General features: G+C 38.8%; 1 protein-coding gene across 1 annotated transcript in view; it reads left to right on the top strand.

Moving 5' to 3' along the window:
• Window positions 1-17,650, top strand: part of LOC114667864 (nuclear receptor ROR-alpha-like) — a 135,367-nt gene extending 117,717 nt beyond the window's left edge. The window contains exon 2 of the transcript XR_003718795.2: window positions 17,454-17,650. The gene's annotated coding sequence lies outside the window, so the exon portion shown is untranslated. The remainder of the gene's footprint in view (window positions 1-17,453) is intronic.
• Window positions 17,651-20,342: the final 2,692 nt, after the last annotated feature.

The raw sequence follows: 20,342 nt of genomic DNA, 5'->3' as shown, positions 1-20,342 counted from the left end.
ATTCTTGATGTTTATGCTTCAGAATTCCGTGTTACTATTTAGTTTGGTTTAGATGTCTTTAGTACTAGAGTGTTGTACCGTGTTAGCCATTATGAATGTAGAGAAAAGCCAAGCAAAATGACACCTTTTATTGACTAACAAGATTACAATATGCAAGCTTTCGAGGCAACTCGGGCCCCTTCTTCAGGCAAGATGTAATACAGAAAATGGAGTTCCCTGTGTTTATATACACACTCTAGGACAAGAAACAACATTGGTAAATCTTTAAATGAGAAATTTTAAATGTAAACAATTAATAGATTCATTCAAGCTATGGTTAATTTAACAAGAGAGAAGAACAATGTATGGTCAAGATCTTTGCATAAGATAACTGTTCAACAAAGTCTTTTGAAGTTTGTAATGAGTTTTTCAAAACAATGTGGATCTGTAGACGGGTTGTCTGTCATTCTGAGAGATGTAAACAATCCTCATATCTGGCCATAAAACTCTTGTCTTTATTCAAGCCATGTTGTATTAAATTTTAGCAAAAGTTTAACTTCCCATTCTTTTCTCTCCTGCTGTGTTTTGAAGATGGCCATAAGCACTGTGACTTTAAAGTCCCTCTCACAGTGTCCATGACTGTTTGAAGTGGGCCGCTACAGGAACATCTGTGTTTCCATGTTTAATGTGGAACCTGTGTAGATTCATTCTCTGGCGGAGTGTTTGTCCAGTTTCTCCCACATAGAGTGCAGTGTCCGGACATTTCATGCAGAGAATGAGGTAGACTACATTAGATGATCTGCAGGAAAACGATCCCTTTATGTGATGTTCAAGTCGGCAGTGTGGTATAACTATACGGTCTGTATCATAAATGCGGGCACATATTTTGCATCTTTTCTGTAGGCATGGAGATGTGCCATTTTCTGTTGGTTCACTTGGGGAGCTTCGGACAATTAGTTGCTGAAGGTTTGGTGGTTGTCTGTCTGTATGCCAGGAGGGGAGGTTCAGGAAATACATTTCTCAGTGTTTGTTTAGTATTGGCTGAAGTTCTTTTATAATTTTTTGAAGTTTCAAGATGTGGGTTAGATTTCTTGAATAATATTTTTCTGGCCTGTTTTCCCCTCCTAGTGCTTTTATTCTTTATTTCTTTCCTCCTACTATTGCCTTTTGTTGTGCAGTTAGTCCACAGTGTAAAATGCATAGCGCTATTGTGGCATTTTCTGTTTTACAACTTCATTTTACATATTTGCAGAGGCAGTTGATTCAAATGACATTAGTAATGTTGATCACGCATGATTAGGCTCAACTGTTTAAAGTAGACTCCTGGGATTTCCTTCAAAGGTGAAAGGGCTTAAAGAAGCAGAAGCAATCACCCCATTGTTAGTGCTGTTTTGTTTTAGTTGTTTAGTCTTTTTTTTATTTTTATTAATTTATTTAGCAGATGCCTTTATCCAAGAAGATTTTAAAAAGCAAGTTATAATCCATGCAAGAGTGAACAGAAGGTGTAAGCATCAAAAGCAAAAGAACGAGACAGAAAACCAAGCAAGGGAGGGTACTATTGCTACAACAACATAGTTTTAATTATACCTGCAGCTAGACTAACACAAAAATCTGTATCCTAATCATTTTGTTTTAGTATAGCAGCAGCTATCTTGCAGAAGAGAAACTAAATACTTAGACTATTTGAATGAAAAGGTATGTTTTCAAAAGACCTCTAAATATGAGTAAATTGTATGTGGATTGAATAATACAAAGGAGATCATTCTGCAACTTTGGAGCAAGACCAGAGAATCACTGTCCAGTCTTGGTAATGTCTAGCAAGTGGAGTGACTGTCACCAGATAGGATGAGGTAAAATGGAGACTTTAGTCTTGACGTGAAGCTCTGAACTGTTCTGCTCCTCAGTATCTCCTTGATGGGATGGATGAAAAGACCAGAGTTTCGAACCGAGTCCTTGCAGCAACAGGAAGTCAGTGAAGAGACCAAAGCAGAGGAGGGGTAGGAGTGAAACAAAAAACCGGGGACACCAGTCGATAGCTGTTAAGACAACCCTTCTGGATAGAGTTGTTATAGTCTGGCCAAGAGAGTGCCTGAACAAGGAAATGTGTGGCAAAGTCAGTGAGGAAGAGTCAAACTCTGTACATATCATGAAGAGAGAAATTACATGATTTGGCCATTGAAGAAATATATTTAATATTCAATAAAACTGAGGAGTCCAGAGTCACACTGAGATCCCTGACCGTGACTTATGACGAAAGGGAGACCTCTTCAAGAGCAATACTGAAAGACATACCTGAAGAAAGCAAAAGAAAGGTTAAGTTTAAGGTGATGATCATTCATCACTGATGAGATGGCTGGAGATCTGGGATGAAACCTTTGGGTTGTAAGACAGAAATGAAAGGAAGATGAGGGCATCATCAACACAGAGGTGCTGGGAGAAGACCTAGGAAGAAGTAACATTGCCTAAGGACAAATGTAGAGAGCCAAAAGCAGTAAAAACCTCATTCCTCACCCCCTTACATAAATGCTTAAAGTAAACTTTTTTTTTAAATTGCACTGCTATAAAAAATAGCATGTTTAAAACAAACTTTTTTTGTACAGATCCACTAAGTGTGAATTAGATTTTTTTTTTTTTTTCTTATTCCAAAAATACCAAATGTCCGTAACTCACTGAGATGTGAAAGGTGGGTAGAGAATCTTCTAGTTAAGCAGGATAAACCTACATGCTATTAGTGGGGTATACGCTATTACAATCAATTTGTTCCTATTTACTTTGGGCCCATCCGGCAGTACACTTCAGACAATTAAAAAAAAAAGTGTGATTGATGGAAGATTGAGTTGTTATTGAGTGCTTGATGCCTCCTGCCTTGTGCCCTGTGTTGGCTGGGATTGGCTCCAGCAGAACCCCGTGACCCTGTAGTTAGGATATAGCGGGTTGGATGATGGATGGATGGATGGGTATACTATGTATGGCAAACTTCCTCTCCTTCTCGGAGATCGTAATTGAAAGGTCCTTTTCCCACCGTATCCTGGGACTGTTGAAGGGAAGATTCTTTGAAAAGTTTTAGATATCATTGAGATGCTATCTGAGTTTTCAAGACTCACAAGTATTCCCTCTGGAACAGAAATGGGTAGGAGGTGTGGAAAATGAAGTAGCTTTCTTTTAACAAAACTTCTCTTTTGAATGTAATGCAAAATTTGTGTTACTGGAAAGTTATGAACAATTACACTTCAAATTTAAAATGCAAATATGTTACCTATATAGAATCCTTAGTATTCCCAAACATTTTCCATACATTAACAAAATGTAGGTTTAAGAAGGTGTTTTTTGTGCAGAGAAGTCTTCTCTACCTTGAAGAGCATCCTGCATTGGTTTCATATTCTGTAATTGGTGGGCAAGTGGATTGTTATATTGACGAATGTTAGTACTTACTGGGGCACAAAGCATGGCATGTAAAGAAGGTGTAGAACAAGATTTGATTTCTACGGCTGACCAGGCTGGTGTAATTTCATTATTTTTATAGTACGTATATTTGCTGCTCAATAATAACCTTGAAAGGTAGTGTCATGCTACCTTTTGGTGTTTGTAGAGTCTCGTTTTAAATTTGTAGACCTCTCGAAATCCAAATAAAATGAAGTTATAATGGAGTCTAGTTTCTTAAAGAATGATTTGTTTGATGTATATAGTGATGCTCTGAAATAGATACAAAAGCTTAGGAAGGATATTCATCTTGACAGTATTGATTTTCCCTGCTAAGGTGAGATTGAGGGTAGACCATCTGTTAACATCTTTTTCTTTTCACTCTGCTACTAAAACTTTTATTTGTTTAAATTCATCTTATTTCAAGTATACAGTTATTCAGGTGTAGTGACTACAATGCAACTCTCAATAACTATTTTTACCAAAGGAGAGACTATAATGGAGCCATACAAATACAATTTTTTGACCAAAAATTAGTTTTTTAGTTTCCAGAAAATAAAACGGAGGCCAAAACAGACAACGTGAACATGTAACTACCCTTTCTGCTCTTGAGGTCTTGCACTGAAGAATCATCCCCTAAAACATTTAAGAGTAGACTTTTTTCAAAGCCAATCATAAATCGAGTTATCCCTCCAAGCAGCCCCAAAGACACTGATTCAAAACACATATAACATGGAATTAAAAATCTCAACTGAAAACAAGGCAAAATTAGCCAGCCCAGAAATATCATAGATGATATATAATGTCCAGAAAGTGATATATATTGTACAGTGTGTCCATTCCAAAGCCTAGAAGTCAATCAAAAATGTATTGGTTCAGATGTAATGATATTGTATTCAGTGGTAGCAATGAGGATTTTCTTTCCTAGAACAGTAATGTTTAGGTCCTACTAGTTCCTGGTGCAAAAACTATACAGCATTCTTCCAGTCCGGAGACGGCCAGGGCACTTTGCTGGAATCTTGGTCAATGCAATGTTGCTGATATTCTGATTTACAGGATGGTTCCTGGTGTCCAACATGGACAGTCCTCCCTGAAATGCTAACTATAGTCTTTAGAATTAGCACACCTCTTTCTCCTTCTTCATTCCTCTTCCTTGAAGCTTCACATTTGAAAAGGTGTTAGGGCAGGACTTATGGATTGAAGGACATTTGTGACTGGTGGATGTCACCCCTATCATTCAGGAATTGTCAAGCTGACGCTGGAATTAGTAGGTAAGTGATTTGCTTACATACTAGTGACACACTAAGACAATCGCTGTATTGGGGAACTGCAACAACTAGAATATCTAACTTATATCTTCTGTAGGTTGCCAAAATATTTTGCAAGCAATTTATAAGTACAGTGATCCCTCGCTATATCGCGCTTTGCCTTTCGCGGCTTCACTCCATCGCGGATTTTATATGTAAGCATATTTAAATATATATCGCGGATTTTTTGCTGGTTCGCGGATTTCTGCGGACAATGGGTCTTTTAATTTCTGGTACATGCTTCCTCAGTTGGTTTGCCCAGTTGATTTCATACAAGGGACGCTATTGGCAGATGGCTGAGAAGCTAGATTGCTTACTTTTCTCTCTCTCATGCGCTGACTATCTGTGATCCTGACGTAGGGGGTGTGAGCAGGGGGGCTGTTCGCACACCTAGACGATACGGACGCTCGTCTAAAAATGCTGAAAGATTATCTTGCTATCTTTTGTGCAGCTACTTCCTGAAACGACATGCTGCACAGTGCTTCGCATACTTAAAAGCTCGAAGGGCACGTATTGATTTTTGACTGAAAAACAAACTCTGTCTCTGTCTCTCTCTCTCTCTCTCTATCTCTCTCCCTGCTCCTGACAGAGGGGGTGTGAGCTGCTGCCTTCAACAGCTTTGTGCCGCGGTGCTTCGCATACACTTCTTTGAAGAGGAAGATATGTTTGCATTCTTTTAATTGTGAGACAGAACTGTCATCTCTGTCTTGTCATGGAGCACAGTTTAAACTTTTGAAAAAGAGACAAATGTTTGTTTGCAGTGTTTGAATAACGTTCCTGTCTCTCTACAACCTCCTGTGTTTCTGCGCAAATCTGTGACCCAAGCATGACAATATAAAAATAACCATATAAACATATGGTTTCTACTTCGCGGGTTTTCTTATTTCGCAGGTGGCTCTGGAACGCAACCCCCGCGATGAAGGAGGGATTACTGTATAGTGTTCATAAATCATAACACGAGTGTATTAAAAGAAGCCTAAGAAACTGCTGATCCCGGAACATGGACAGAAGTTAAACCAGAAATTTTATATTTGAAACCCTAACACATAGTCAAATCTGTACAGTGAATGGACTGAGCTTCTAGCTTAAATGTCGTTGTGTGAATATCATCACTCGGTGTGTTTTGAGTTGTCACCTAGCAAGGTATGGTTATGCTCATGTACAAAATCACAATAAAAACTAATGAATGTAAGGGGTGTGAATGATTAGTTTTGAACCTAGTTTTGTAAAATTTGACTTGCTTGTATGGAATGTTATGATTTCAACAAATCAAATAAAATACATTTAATAAATATCGTGCCATAATGCTAATCCTTAACAAAAATAACTGAAAAATAAGAATCAACCTATTCAGAAATTTTGATAAAGTCAAAGAATCTTATGAGAAAAATAGACGAAGTCAGGGCAGTTTTACAGTCCCTCTTGGCCCCTTCTAACAGGTTCTGAATTCCTTCCTGTCAGGTGTTTGTTATACTTACCCACCTCAAAGCCACAACAGCACACTCCCTCCTAAAATCCAACACGTTCTTTGTGGCCTCTCCTCCTCCTGCCCGTTGAACCCCTGCCTCCCGACTCCAAGTTCAAAGTCCCTCTGGCTGACAGGGCTGCTCAAGCTCCAACTCTTCACCACTTCAAGGGTAATTTTTGGTTGCGTAAGGAATCACCTACAGGTCAGAAGCGGAGTTCACCTTTTAGAAAATCAAAAAATCTGAAATATTACACCAAAAAAAAAAAATCTTGGGGGACTATGGAGTGCTGTCTCTAGTCTCACCTGCTGGCTATGCACCACACTTCTGAAACAATGAGAACTGAACTATATAATAGCTGGATGATGCTTAGCCCATCATTGAGAATACATCACTTTTAATTCATTCATCACATAGCCTAATAATTTTCATCCTAAATTAAATTCAGTTGGAATATGACATTTTAATTGGCACACCATTTCTATTAATTGGACAAATTACTATATGTCTGTAGGGGAACAGCAGTCTTAAAATATGACTATTTAGAATTGCTATTCAACAACTCTGCATTATTTAATCCCCTCTGCACCCCGTCATTGTCAAGTGTGCAATATTGTTACGTCTTGGTGGCACACATTGTCTTCTTTGCAGACAAAGAAGGAATAAGCTAAGTTAACCTAGTGTTTTACGTCGAATAAAAATACAAATCTTAAATGGCTCAGTCTGTGAATCTGATCAGCATACACAATTAAAATACTCCTTCTGAAAGTGCTTATTGTAAGTACATTCTGCCTAGACATTCAACGAGGGGCTTGTCTTCAGCTAATTTTACATGTGCATGGCTCTTGTGTTACATTACCGTTATTAAAAAATTTGCAAACTTCAGTGAGAAGTAGCATTATCATGAAGTGCAACAAATTCTTGTTAAGGTGTGAAAGAGCAAATATAAAAGTCTGTCTCTCTATTTCTGTACCCCAATCTTTTTAAATTACTGTGAGATGTTGAGTGATATGGTTGTACAGGGTGACCTCACAGACTTGTCAAAGTCCGCTCATATCTTGGTCAAGTAACTAACTATGCACTATATGGCCAAACGTTTGTGGACACCTGGCGATCACAACTATATGAGCTTATTAGTCAATTAATATGAAGTCACCCACCGTGAACAGCTATAACCGCCTTCACTCTTCCAAGAAGGCCTTCTACAAGATGATGTGGTGCGTCTTTGGAAATTTACACCCATTCAGCCAAAAGTGCATTTTTGAGGTCAGGTACTGATGATGGACAAGAATATCTGGCTCACAATTTTTTAACCAATTTATCCCAAAGGTAGTCAATAGGGTGGAGGTCAGGGCTCTGTACAAGTCCCTTGAATTCCTCCATACCACAGTTGCCAAACTAAGCCTATATGAATCAAGGAAAATATCATAGAAATGCAATAAAAGAACAAGAAAAAAACAATACTTCTATAGAATTATTTTTTCATTTGATAAAGATGAGGAAAATGTTTTATGTTTATTAGGCAAATTGTAAGACATTGGCAACATTTTGGTAAATGCAGTATTTCTCTGCCTGGCCATAGTCTGAGCTGTATGAAAATGAATGAAGGTCACAGGCTGCCAATTTAATTTTAGAATTATTTCTGTAGTTTTGTTTCATTTTACAGCCACTTCACCTATTGTGCTATTCCTTGCCTCCCATCACACACCACCACATGCACCCTTATTCCCTGAACGAGATACCCACAGAGCGTGAAAAGACCAGGAGCTGATTTGGGAACAGAAGGATAATTTGTGCCCTGCTAACTCTGGATGTAGTCAGGTATTTTTAAGAATTGTGTCAAGAGGTAAAGAAATGACTTTGGGGCTTTCTGTGGGATGAATTTGTTTGGAAACAAACGGCAATAAAAATCAAAGTAATATTCACAAATACAGTGGCATGCAAAAGTATTCAATCCCCCTGAAATCATAATTTTCTGTATAGCATTTGTTTTCAGTATTTGTATTGTGAACTCTTATGCTTTAACAATATGTTGCATTAAAAGGTCAAAATAAACCATTTTCTGTGAATATTTAACTGAAGAAGAAAAACTCAAGTTTGTGTTGGTAGAAGGTTTTGAAAGCTCCAGGATTATACAGATAACAAATTAATCGCACATGACAGTCATAATTAAACATAATTAGGTGCAACTTGGGCCAAGTATATCCAGAGAGCTAAAAGACTCACAATTTGTAAGGACCATAGTCTGTCTTTGACAATCGCTGCAAAAAATGAAGACAAAGGAGCATTCTACTGATGAAACAGTCATTGAAATGCACAAGGCGGGAAATGGCTACAAAAATGTAATGTCCCTTTATGCATTGTTGGATCCATCATCAGAAGGTGGAAGGTTCATCACTGCACTCGGATTCTTATTCGAACAGGCCGTCTTTTAAAACTAAACATCAGAGCAAGACTAAGGGCTCGTTTATACTTTACACTCAGAATGCGCACGCATCATGGCTGCCACGTGTTCACAACGTTCATATGACGCGTCCTCTGAGCAGGTCCTCAGAAATTAACGTGACATGTGTGCGAGTTGCAGTACCAGCAAAAAGTCGGGGGGCGCAGTGTGCTAAAAGTTGGAATGTGACCTCAGAGTCTGTTTACTATCTACATGTGACAGCTGCTTTGAGGATCCTATGGGATCAATGTGCCTGCTTCGATGTTTGATGAATGGCTCGATGTGGTGAATCAAAATGCCGACATACAGATGCATTCGTGGTGCTTTTATATTCAAGTGCTGCATATTCCCGATCGTAATGACATGATACATTTTAAAGGTCTCGCTTCTTTTGTGCCGTGTTTTTTTTTTTTTCTCCCCTCTCTGGGGCTTCTTCCTGACCTGACTGCAGCGGCAAACAGCAATAGATCACCACACAGAACACATTAAATGTATGATATTCCAACTCTCTGCAAATTTAATCCTTAGATTTATACTTAATATCACTTTCATGATGAAATGCATTAGAGTATGTATGTTACATTTTACAGATAAATCATTAATTTTGTTTAAATGAAGAATACTGTTCATAATTACACGCATGGGATTTGCATGGTGGCGGAGCAGTAGCACTACTGTCTTGCAGGGAGTCACGTCGCTGGTATTCCCTGCCTGGAGTTTACATGTTTTCCTTCTGGGTTTCCACAGTGTGCTTCAGTTTCCTTCCAAAAAACATGAAGGTTTGAGGATTTGGTGATACTAAAATGATGCTAGTGTGTGTATATGCTTGTGTTCATCTTTCAATGAGCTGATGCCCTGTCCAGGGATTGTTTCTGCCTCATGCCCAGTGCTTGCTGGAATAGACACATCCCTGGATTGATGGATGTAATCATTAAACATCCTTTTCTGAGATATTGCGGTTTGGAATTTAATGGATGTTTCAGGCAATTCACACCACAGCGAAGCCGAACCTGTTCTCACTGTGATATCTTGCATTGCCACCTGGTGGATTCTTCCAGATTTACGTAAAGTATGCGTGCAAGAATAAACAATAAAACGCTCGCGTAGCAGGCGCGTCCACTGGAGCATGTGTCGCGTGAAGTGTAAACCTGGCCTAAAAATCCAACCGTCACTCTCAGGAATCTGCAATGCTGTTTGGATGAAACTGCAGTGAAGATGCAGGGGTCCACAATTTTTCAAAAGCTCCTCATAAAACCGGCATCTAAGTGAGGGTGGTAAGAAAGAAGCCATTCCTTAAGAAGGCCCACATAAACACACGTAAGACATTTGCAACAAAGCATGAGAAAGACCCAGTTAAGATGTGGGAGAAGGTTTCATGGTCAGATGAGACCACAATAGAACTTTTTGGCCACATGTCAAAGAGGTATATGTGTCGGAAAACTAACCCTGCTCATCTGCCCCTGCCTCAAACACTACACCTAAGGTGAAATATGGCGATAGCAGCATCATGCTATGAAGATGGTTTTCATGTACTGACACTGGACTTCTCATTAGAGTTGAAGGGACAATGGATGAACACAAATGGCGCACAATATTGCAGGAGAACTTGTTCTAGTCTGCTATGAACCTACGGCTTGAGAGAAGATTCATCTTTCAACATGACAATGACCCTAAGCATAAGGCCAAAGTGACACTGGAATGGCTCGGTGAATACTTTGGAATGGCCAATTCAAATTCCCGATCCTGATCTTCTCCTATTGAGAATCTGTGGCACTATCTGAAAACTGCTGTCTCCTGAGGTGCCATCCCATCAACCAAGAGGATCTCTAGAAATTCTGCCAAGAAGAATCCACTGCATCCACTAAATAGTATCATCTCCAGACAGAGGAGCAGCTTCAGTGACAGACTGCTGTCACTGTCCTGCTCCACTGACAGATTGAGGAGATTGTTCCTCCCCCAAACTATGCGACTCTTCAATTCCACCCGGGGGGGTAAACGTTAACATTTAACATTATACAAAGTTATTGTCTGTTTTTCACCTGCATTATTATCAATCTTTAATATTATTTATTGTATCAGTATGCTGCTGCTGGAGATTGTGAATTTCCCATTGGGATTAATAAAGTATCCTATCTATCTATCGAATCCGTCCTGAACAATGTGTAGAACTGGGACATGCTTCCATACCCCAATAGAGCAAAGGCGGTTATTGCATACTTCAATGTTTGAGCAAACACGAACTTTGGAGTTTTTTCTTCTTCAGTTAAATATGTACAGATAATGGTGTATTATGACTTTGAAAATGTATTATTACAGCATAAGAGTTCACATTAAAAAATACTGAATGGATACTTGCGTGTACAAATCTTTGATCATGCAGAAAATTATGATGACTTTCAAGGGGATTGAATACTTTTGCACGCCACTGTCTTTATGTAATATATAAAGAATAGGACTCCGAACAATAGTTACATTAGATGTAGCTTCCACCAATATTTATTTATAAGAATATAATTCTGCAGGATTCATTCAAGCATATTCTAACATGCACATCTTTTAGATGTTGGAAAGAACAGGAGTACCCAAAGGAAACACTGTAGCAGACATGGAGAGAACAAAAAGTGTCCAGTGAAAGTTAGTAGGACTTCAATTAATCCTTGCACTTTCAAGCTATGAGACACTTCTAAGTACGGTTCCACCATTCTACTTTTGTGTTGTCCATTTGCAAAACCTAATAAGTTAACAGGGTCATGGGAAGGCAGAACCACCCAGAACTCCAATGTGATATTTTTAAATACAGACCAGACCTATGCATGTCCTCTGTGTCTTCCCGTCAAAGAGCTGATGACCCAAAAGGTGTCTCTTCTTCCCATCAAACATATTGTTGCCTTGTCCAAAAATGACATTTCAAATAAAAGTAGTATGGACAACTTTTTCACTCAGCCGCCTTATTTAGATGTTCAAGCAGGACTCATAACACAACTGGTTTTATTTTGTTTTTATATACTGTAAGTCCTCCATTGTCTCACTGCACAGATTTCCAGGATGGCTACATTATGAAATCTGGGCATTCTCACCATTGGTCACTGTTGTCCTGGTGCTGTTATGGACATTTCTATAGGGCTTCCACTAGTACTGCATGCAGTTGTTGTGAACATATGAGCTCACATGCACAGTTTCCTTAAATGTACAAGGCACTGAAATTATGCATTATGTTGAACAGTTTTTCATAAAACTCGATCAATTAGTTAAACATTTAAATCTTGTTGGTTTGATTATCTTATATTATCTCTCTTCATCGGAGCCTTTGCTTCAACCGAAAAGTAACTTCTGAAAAAGGGTGTGTGGCCTTTTTGAATTTGTGTGTGTGTGTGTATAATATATATATGTAAAATATGCCACCATTCAGCACAGCTATTTTAATTATGCAAATGGAGTATCTAAAGCTTTTGCACGTAGGTCAGTGCAAAGGCTTGTTAGCACATTTAAATTCAGCGCCACATGCGGCAGATTGCTGTTTGCAGTGTTAATTAGAGGCTGGTTTTCAGGAGTAACAGATATTCCAAGCAGGGAGATTACATTCCCTCCTAATGGGTGCAAAGGAGCTGACCTTCAGGGCCTCAAAAGATTCCCTCGAGGAATGGATATGAAATGTTTTATTACAGTTTTACTTACATAATCCTCACACTTTTTTTTGTGTTTTTTGCCGTCCTATTTCCAATCCCTGAATTAAAACTAAACTATATGTTTAATGTATGCCTGTCTTAATGGTAGAATAAATTGGGAATGTTTTTGAATGTAGATGATTGAATGGTCAGTGAAGGTGTCTTTGTCTCATGGGACATGGCTAGAATTTCTGGTGCAGTCACTGTTTGGCTGGAGTTGTAATGTTTGCTATGTCCATTAAGCTATTGACTTGGGATTGATCCTTGGCGTACTTACTGTCTGTGTGTGGAGTCTGCATGTTCTTGCCACAACTGCATGGTTTATTTCCAGGTTTTTTGTTTCCCTCTTACTCCTAGCAATCTGTGATTCCAAACCAGCCCGGTGTGGGTAAAGACATACACCAATGTGTTGTGACGATAGATGGCACTATACCAGCGCTCAACCCGACAGACACTAGAGGCACACTGATAAAAGCAGAAGAGTTTTTTTCTTCTTCACCTGTGGGCCACTCCTTCCCCATTTCCCACAGGTACAACCCAGTCCCAATAAGCACAAGCACTATCACAATCCTCGTCGTCTTTTATCTCCTCCACTCCTCCTGGCAATCTTGGTCTCCCTCCTCCCAACTCTGGTCTGCTGGCTCCTTTTATGTTACCCGGAAGTGCTCCAGGTGCTGGCAGCACTTCCAGGTGTGATGAAAGGATCGGCCATACAGTCTCTGGAGTAGCTGCAACACCCTCTGGCGGCGCCCTCCGGTCCCAATAGGGCTGCGGACAACTCCATCTCCCATAAAGCCCTGCAGGAGTCTGAGGCATCACTGCAACCCATGGGGGCTGCCATCTAGCATCCTGGGGAAGGTCCAAGCTTGCTCCCCCCGGTCCTCTTTGCAAAGAGGCGTCCTGGCTGGGCAGGGGCCCTGGCAGGGCTGGTTCTTATCTTGCACTCTGGCTCCCCATAATTCTGTTGTATCATACCCTACTATGCCATTTTGTGAGCCCGCTCAGCCCTGAACAGGTTTGTTTGGGGCTGGAGCCTAACAAAGGAAGCGTAGGGAAAAAGGTAAGAACAATCCCAGAACAGGGCGCTGGCCCATCGCAGGGTGGGAGAACACACAAACACACTAGGGCCAATTTAGCATCACCAGTCCACTTATCCTGCATATGTTAGAATTATGATAAGAAATCATAGAACCCAAAGGAAACCAGTGCAGACATGAAGCGAACATGCAGACTCCACACAAGGAGGACTGACTTATGACTGGCATATGGATTAAGGGACACGTCTAAATCTAAATATTTATCCCACCCCCCCACCCCATGGTATAGCATTGGTCACTGTTGGCTTCTATCATGTCATACAATTTTTTTTTTCTTCTCCTCTCCGCATGAAAACATGACTTTCAAAAGTTTTCTCTTCCACCATTCTGAAGTACCATAGGGTATATAGCATAAACAAATCTAATTTTTTGGTGGAGTATTCCTTTAAGAGAGGCTTGTTTTAGTCTTAATAATATCAATAAAATAGTTATTTATCTCTGAGCAATGCAGCATACTAAAATAACTTCACTTTAAAGACTTATTATCACCTACTTAAGTCACCAAATATTGTGTAGATCAGTAGAAGGCGTGTGAATCTTAAATTAATGCTTAATAAGGCCAAATGAAGCTCTCATATTCACAAACAATTTTACCAGTGTATCACAAGCTCTTCATATGCCACACTGATTAGGGATGAATAACCACTTTACTGATGCTTGGTACGCGGTGTTATGACCAAAGAAAGAAGGTTACATAATGGTATGTGGCTAACAGATTCATTCCAGGCAGTGTTAGGAGAGCTAGTAGTTCAGCTCCTCTGACAGCAATCCGAATGTTGCATTTCAGCCCAGTTTTCTCTCCTGACTGGAGCTCAAATGATTGTTTTTACAGATTGTTTGTTGTTGAGTCTTATTTATGTCCATGTTACTTTTGTTAATTATTTGCATTATTCCTTGTTGATTTTCTTCTATGTACTGTATGTAAGCCGTTATGCGCCATGTGGTTTTTGGGTGATACCCCAAGAGACGGGGCCACCTGCCCATCACCACAGGGTATCCCACAGTACTTTGCGGTTAATTTTGAATGCGCTCGTGGTGTGGTGAGTTTCCCTTTTGTTTTCTCTGCTTGTTTACTTAGTTTGTGATACTTCTGGATTTTGATCTACACTGTAAAAAAAAAGTTATTTACGGTAAAGTAAAGCAGCTGGGTTGCCAGAATTTTACTGTAATAAATAAAGGGGAAAGAATTATTAGGTCTACGGTATAACTTTGTAACTTTTTTTTCTTTACAACACATTCCAACATGAAGGGAATGTTTAACCATAAATCCATGCACTGTAATAAATATGCCAATCAATAAACCATTAGAACATATTGTCAGGGTCAAACCCCAGTACATAGCTATTGGTGGTTGTTACTTTACTGATGCAAGCTGACATGTAGTAATTATACACCTTGAAAACAATTCAGTGTTTAAGGAAGTTACAGCACATTGTCTGGTGGAGAAGTAAGTTTGCTTTTGTGGTGTATGGTGTCCTACAGGTGTGTTGGTTTATCGAATACAACCCACCATAAATCAGCTCCCATAACCTCAAAAAAGCCTTCAGCATGCAGGGAAAAAATGTCCCCTAACTTTAAGATTTTTTTTTCCTACTGTTCAAAGGTATGTGGTTCCCCAGGAACAATATGGTAAAAGGGGTGTGTCCTTATGCAAATATTGTAAGTTCAGTGTTACTGAAACAGTGCTTTACTGTTTTATATTTTACTGTTTACCTTTGCTATTTAACAGTTTTACACTATAAAATTAACGGCGACTTTTTTCAGTGTAACGTTATCAGTAAACGGTATGTAGCATATTTTGAAGGTAGAAAAATATCGATTTTACAGAACTTGGCTGTAAAATAATGAAATGTATTGTCTAAGATCTACAGGTAATTTTCAGTAGAACATGAGGTAACTTTCCTTTTTTTCAGAAAAGGTATTTTATTTTCACCATTCACAGTATTTTTACCGTTACATTTACTGACATTTCTTACAGTGTACTCGCTGTTTTTTGACCACTCTTTGAATATGGATTTCCATGTGGGCAACTCCTTTTTGCCTTTGTGCTCCTTGGAGCTTTTTTTGTTATGCAGCAATTTTGAAAAATATTTATAAAAATCCTATATTTGCCCTAATATTGTCTGGGTTTTGACAGTTTTAATGGCGGAAATTTTTGAGATTATTTCGGGGTCTCTTTGCTCTCTCAAAAGGCTAATTCTGTTTTAGTGCTGCTGCAGCATAACACCTTACTGCAAAAGAACTCATTGGGCTTTAGGAGATAGAGGGTTGAAGATAAATAGGAAGAAAACCGAATATATGAGGTTTAATGGTGATCAGGGTTCAGAAGCCAGCCTGCAAGGAGAGCTATTGAGAAGAGTGATTAAGTTTTTAAATATCGAGGATCAGAGGTAGCCCAAGATGGAAAACTACATGCAGGGATAATGCAAAGAGTGCAGTGTGAATGGAAGAAGGTATCAGGAGTGTTGTGTGATTTGAGGAATTAAGGTTAAGAATAAAGATGAGGTTTTTAAGATCGTGGTAAGGCGAGCAATGATGTACAGAGCTGAGATATGGGCAATAAAGGGAGAGGATAAGAGAAGCTGAATGTGCAAAGTTACAAAAAAGGACTTCAGAATAAGAAATGAGGTACAACAAAGTGGCAGGGATATCTAAGAGAGTATCGAAAAGTAAGTTGAAGTGGTATGGAATTGTGATGAGGAGAGACCATGAAACTGTGGGGGAAAAGAGTGAAGGAAATGGAGGGGAAAAGAAAAAGTGAGGGAGACCGAGCTGAATGAAGAAGGCTGGTCAAGCATATTGACCTCACACACAACTGAGAAAGGAGAAGAGGAGCCTGGGACTTTTTTTTTTTTTTTTTTTAATGTTTTGCTTTCTTCAGTTTTTGGAACTCCATGAAGTGTATATTCTGTAATTGTGTATTTTTTATCATTAACTTATTCTGTTATTAATATTAGAAAAAAATATTTTCTTTAAGTGATTTATGTGATTTTTGAGCTGATGAAAATGAAGAACAGTAACAATTAAGAACTTTTTTTTTTTTTTTTAAATTGCTAGTTTTTTAAGTGCTAATCTGGAAGCAAAGTTCCTCCAAAATCAATATATATTAGGGAAGAAATAAAATATCAGCAGCCTTGTATGCGAGCCAAACTATTTTGGCAGATAAATCCTGAATGGCATGCCAGACACCTGGATACTGTGAACTCAATGAGTGTTTATAGATCCTGTGTTTATTTAAAGACAAGGGTGCTTAGATAATGGTTACTTAGTTAAGTGCTCAAAATAGACTTCTCTTTTCTTTTTCAATGACCTGGCAAGTGACTGACTTCTACAATCATTTTGTAAACTGATTGCACTGCAATGTTCTGCAGGAACCAACTAGCAGTGTGACATATAGCCAAGTCATTTTTGCCTGGAGAGATCAGATTTCTATCTCCACCTGCCCATACAGCTTTAATTAACAGCCTCCCTCATTTGTGATGCTTCATGTTACCAGATGGTAACACATTATAAAAGTTTTATCCACCCCAAACATCAAGTGATAAACATGCCTTAATGGGTAATCTTCCTGTTAAATGTTGCTACAGGGAAAAAAAAAAGTTGATCGAATGTAAAAACCATAATAACTAAAATACTAAAAGCAAGATGGTGGACGTTGAGAGCAAATGGGAAATGAAGAAGAAAATGTAACAATTTTTCAGAGTGGTTCAAACCCGTAGATGTGAACATATGGAAAAAGATAAATTAATATTATTGTGAAACTACTCAAGTAAAAAAAACAAATAGTGGAGGTACTAAATAAGAGAGAGAGATAGTGGAGGCACAATATGATAGAATTTTACTTGACTGCTAAAATTGTTGAAGCAAATTTACGTGCTTATTAAAGAATACCACATAACTTATTTGCACAAAATCCAAAAACGGCTTAAGCATTTCTTTTTTTGTTTTTTCTGTATTATATAACTTTTTCATAAAACTTGAAAATGTTATCAGATATAACACCGTTTTTTTGATGAAGCACATGCAAAGGTTTAACATAACTCCATCTCTCCATCTGTTCTCACAAACTTCCACAGGTGCACAGTAGAGTCCGTCCTCACTGGCTGCATCACATCTTGGTATGGCACCTGCTCGGGCTCAAAGCACTGCAGAGGGTGGTGAAGGCGGCACAGAACATTACCGGCGACCAGCTGGCATCTATTCAGGACACAGATAACACTCGCTGCAGAAGAAAAACAAACAGGATAATTAAAGACCTCAGCCATCCTGCACAGCCGCTTTTCTCACTCTTCCTTCTGGGCCGTTGGCACCAGCAGATTCAGGGAGAGTTTTTCTACTCTCAAGTCATAAGGTTCCTGAATAGTCAATCATTAAAACAAATGTCAAATACCAAGCAGTGTGTACAAGTTTTTTTATTTTTATTACATTTTTATTACTGCATTTTTATTACTCTTTAATATTGTTTTTGTATCAGTACGCTGCTGCTGGAGTATGTGAATTTCCCCTTGGGATTAATAAAGTATCTATCTATCTATCACTTTATATATTGTCAGGCTATATATACAGTATAGTGCTTCTAAAAAGAATTCACCCTTTGTTTTATTGTAATGCCAATTGTTTTTCCAAAGCGCAAAGAACCCTTACCAGAATGAAATGGTTTTTTGTCAAGCAATGGCTCAATGAGGAACCACACCACACAGTAAAGAACCAAACAGTACCATTATAGAACCATTATTATATATTATTACGGTATATATTTAAGTGAATTTCCCCTTGGGATTAATTCTATCTATCTAATCTATCTGTTGCAAAGCCTATGGCGAAAACACTCCATTATTAAACTGCTCAAACAAAGAGTTAAACGTCATCCTTGGACACCATAAATCCGACAACAAGCATGAAGCCTGTGATAACTTCGTAGTGTTTTATAAATACTCCATCAAACTCGCGCTTTATTTACACGTTTCTGTTAATGGATTGCAGGCCGCAGCACACATTTTTCTGCTTGGTTGTGTGACTGAGCCCTGCAAAGGACCCGATACATGCGAGTCTTGCTTTACACCCAGTGCTGCTGCAGTAATAATACTGCAGGTATTTTTTACTTCAGTAAGTATTGAGTTAGATTACTTGTTACTTTAAAAGGTAACAGGACTACATAGCACATGTTACTTTTAATGCGTTACCCCCAACACTGTTCCTGGGATTGTGCTGCTGCTTGAACGTAGAGCTGTATGTTCAGCTCATCATTTTAAAGTTGGCGATTTCTGAAATATTGAGACAGATTATTTCAGCCAGGAAAAGGAATAATACAATCACCCAAATATTAACCTCTGGAAATGTATTTTATAGACACTTTTATCCATGGCTTCTAAAAAAAAAAAAATGTGAAGCAAATACATGCATGTAGACCTCGCTGTGGGATGAGGTAGAGCTCGGGGTGGCGGGAGACACAGCCTGATGGACTGCAAAGAACATGCGCAAATAACAAAATCCTGACCAGTGTTCCATTTATGGGTTTACGTGGCCACATATTCAGATAATTCACAGAGAAATCTACCTTTGTTAATCAGGCTTCTCTGAGACCAATAACCTGAAATTCTCTGATCGGTTAAGGTTTACGTGGCATTACAGAAATCGAGTTATTGAAGTACCTGTAGACATGCTGATTGAGTACTTGGTGGGAAATAAACTTGGACAGGTTGCAGGTCCATCACAATGCTTCAATGCTTTGTTTTACATAGTGTATTTTTTTTTAACAACATAATATAAAACCCAAAAGGTTAATTGTTTTGTAAAACACAAGTTTTTGGATTTTAAGTAACAATAGTTGTTCAATTTTTGAAATTTTTGGGCTTTTTTCTCGATCTGTTTGATTATTAGAACCATAGAATATAGGGGTCAAATCTTTTAAGTTGTTTCCAGTCTGGATATCAGATATTGACACTTAAGTCCCCAGTAATTATTTTTCCCACTTGATTATCTGTTGCTTCCGTTTATTATGTAAAATACCATGAAGGACACAATGCTGTTGTGTAAATGCTAGTTAAATATTTAAAGGATTGTTTGGTACAGATTTATCAAGAAATGGCTTCTGTTAATAAAGCAGCCATTCACACACGGTGTGGGTTCAGTTAGCTTCTCTAAATTTGAAGCAGTAGTAAGACCGTGTCTTTTACCGGCCATGGTTTAAAGAATACATGAAAGTGGATGTTTTAAGGTATATCATTTGAATATTTCATATAATAAAAGGCAAAGAACAAATGTTTTCATGATGACCACAGAAAAAGTGTGTAGCTCAACTTCTTCTTTCGGCTGCTCCCATTAGGGGTTGCCACATCGGATCATCTTGTTCCATGTCTTTTTGTACTCTATCTTGTTCTTTTACACCCATCACCTGCATGTCCTCTCTCACCACATCCATAAACCTTCTTTTAGGCCTTCCTCTTGCCTGCCAGCTCTATCCTTAGCATCCTTCTCCCAATACACTCCGCATCTCTCCTCTGCACATGTCGAAACCAGTGCAATCTCGCCTCTTTGATTTTGTCTCCCAACCGTCCCACTTGAGCTGACCCTCTAATGTCCTCATTTCTAATCCTGTCCATCCTTGTCACACCCAGTGCAAATCTTAGCATCTTTAACTCTGCAACCTCCAGCTCTGTCTCCTGCTTTCTGGTCTGTGCCACCATCTCCAACCCATATAACATAGCTGGTCTCACTACCGTCCTATAGACCTCCTTTCACTCTTGCTGATACCCGTCTGTCACAAATCACTCCTGACACTCTTCTCCACCCATTCCACCCTGCCTACACTCTTTTTCACCTCTCTTCCACAATCCCCATTACTCTGTACTGTTGTTCCCAAGTATTAAAACTCATCCACCTTTGCCAACTCTACTCCTTGCATCCTCACCATTCCACTGACCTTCCTCTCATTTACAAACATGCATTCTGTCTTGTTCCTACTG

The sequence above is a fragment of the Erpetoichthys calabaricus genome, chromosome 17 (assembly GCF_900747795.2).
Source record: "Erpetoichthys calabaricus chromosome 17, fErpCal1.3, whole genome shotgun sequence".
NCBI lineage: Eukaryota > Metazoa > Chordata > Cladistia > Polypteriformes > Polypteridae > Erpetoichthys > Erpetoichthys calabaricus.
The sequence above is the reverse complement of the archived record's forward strand: the minus strand, read 5'-3'. Positions and strand labels throughout refer to the sequence as shown.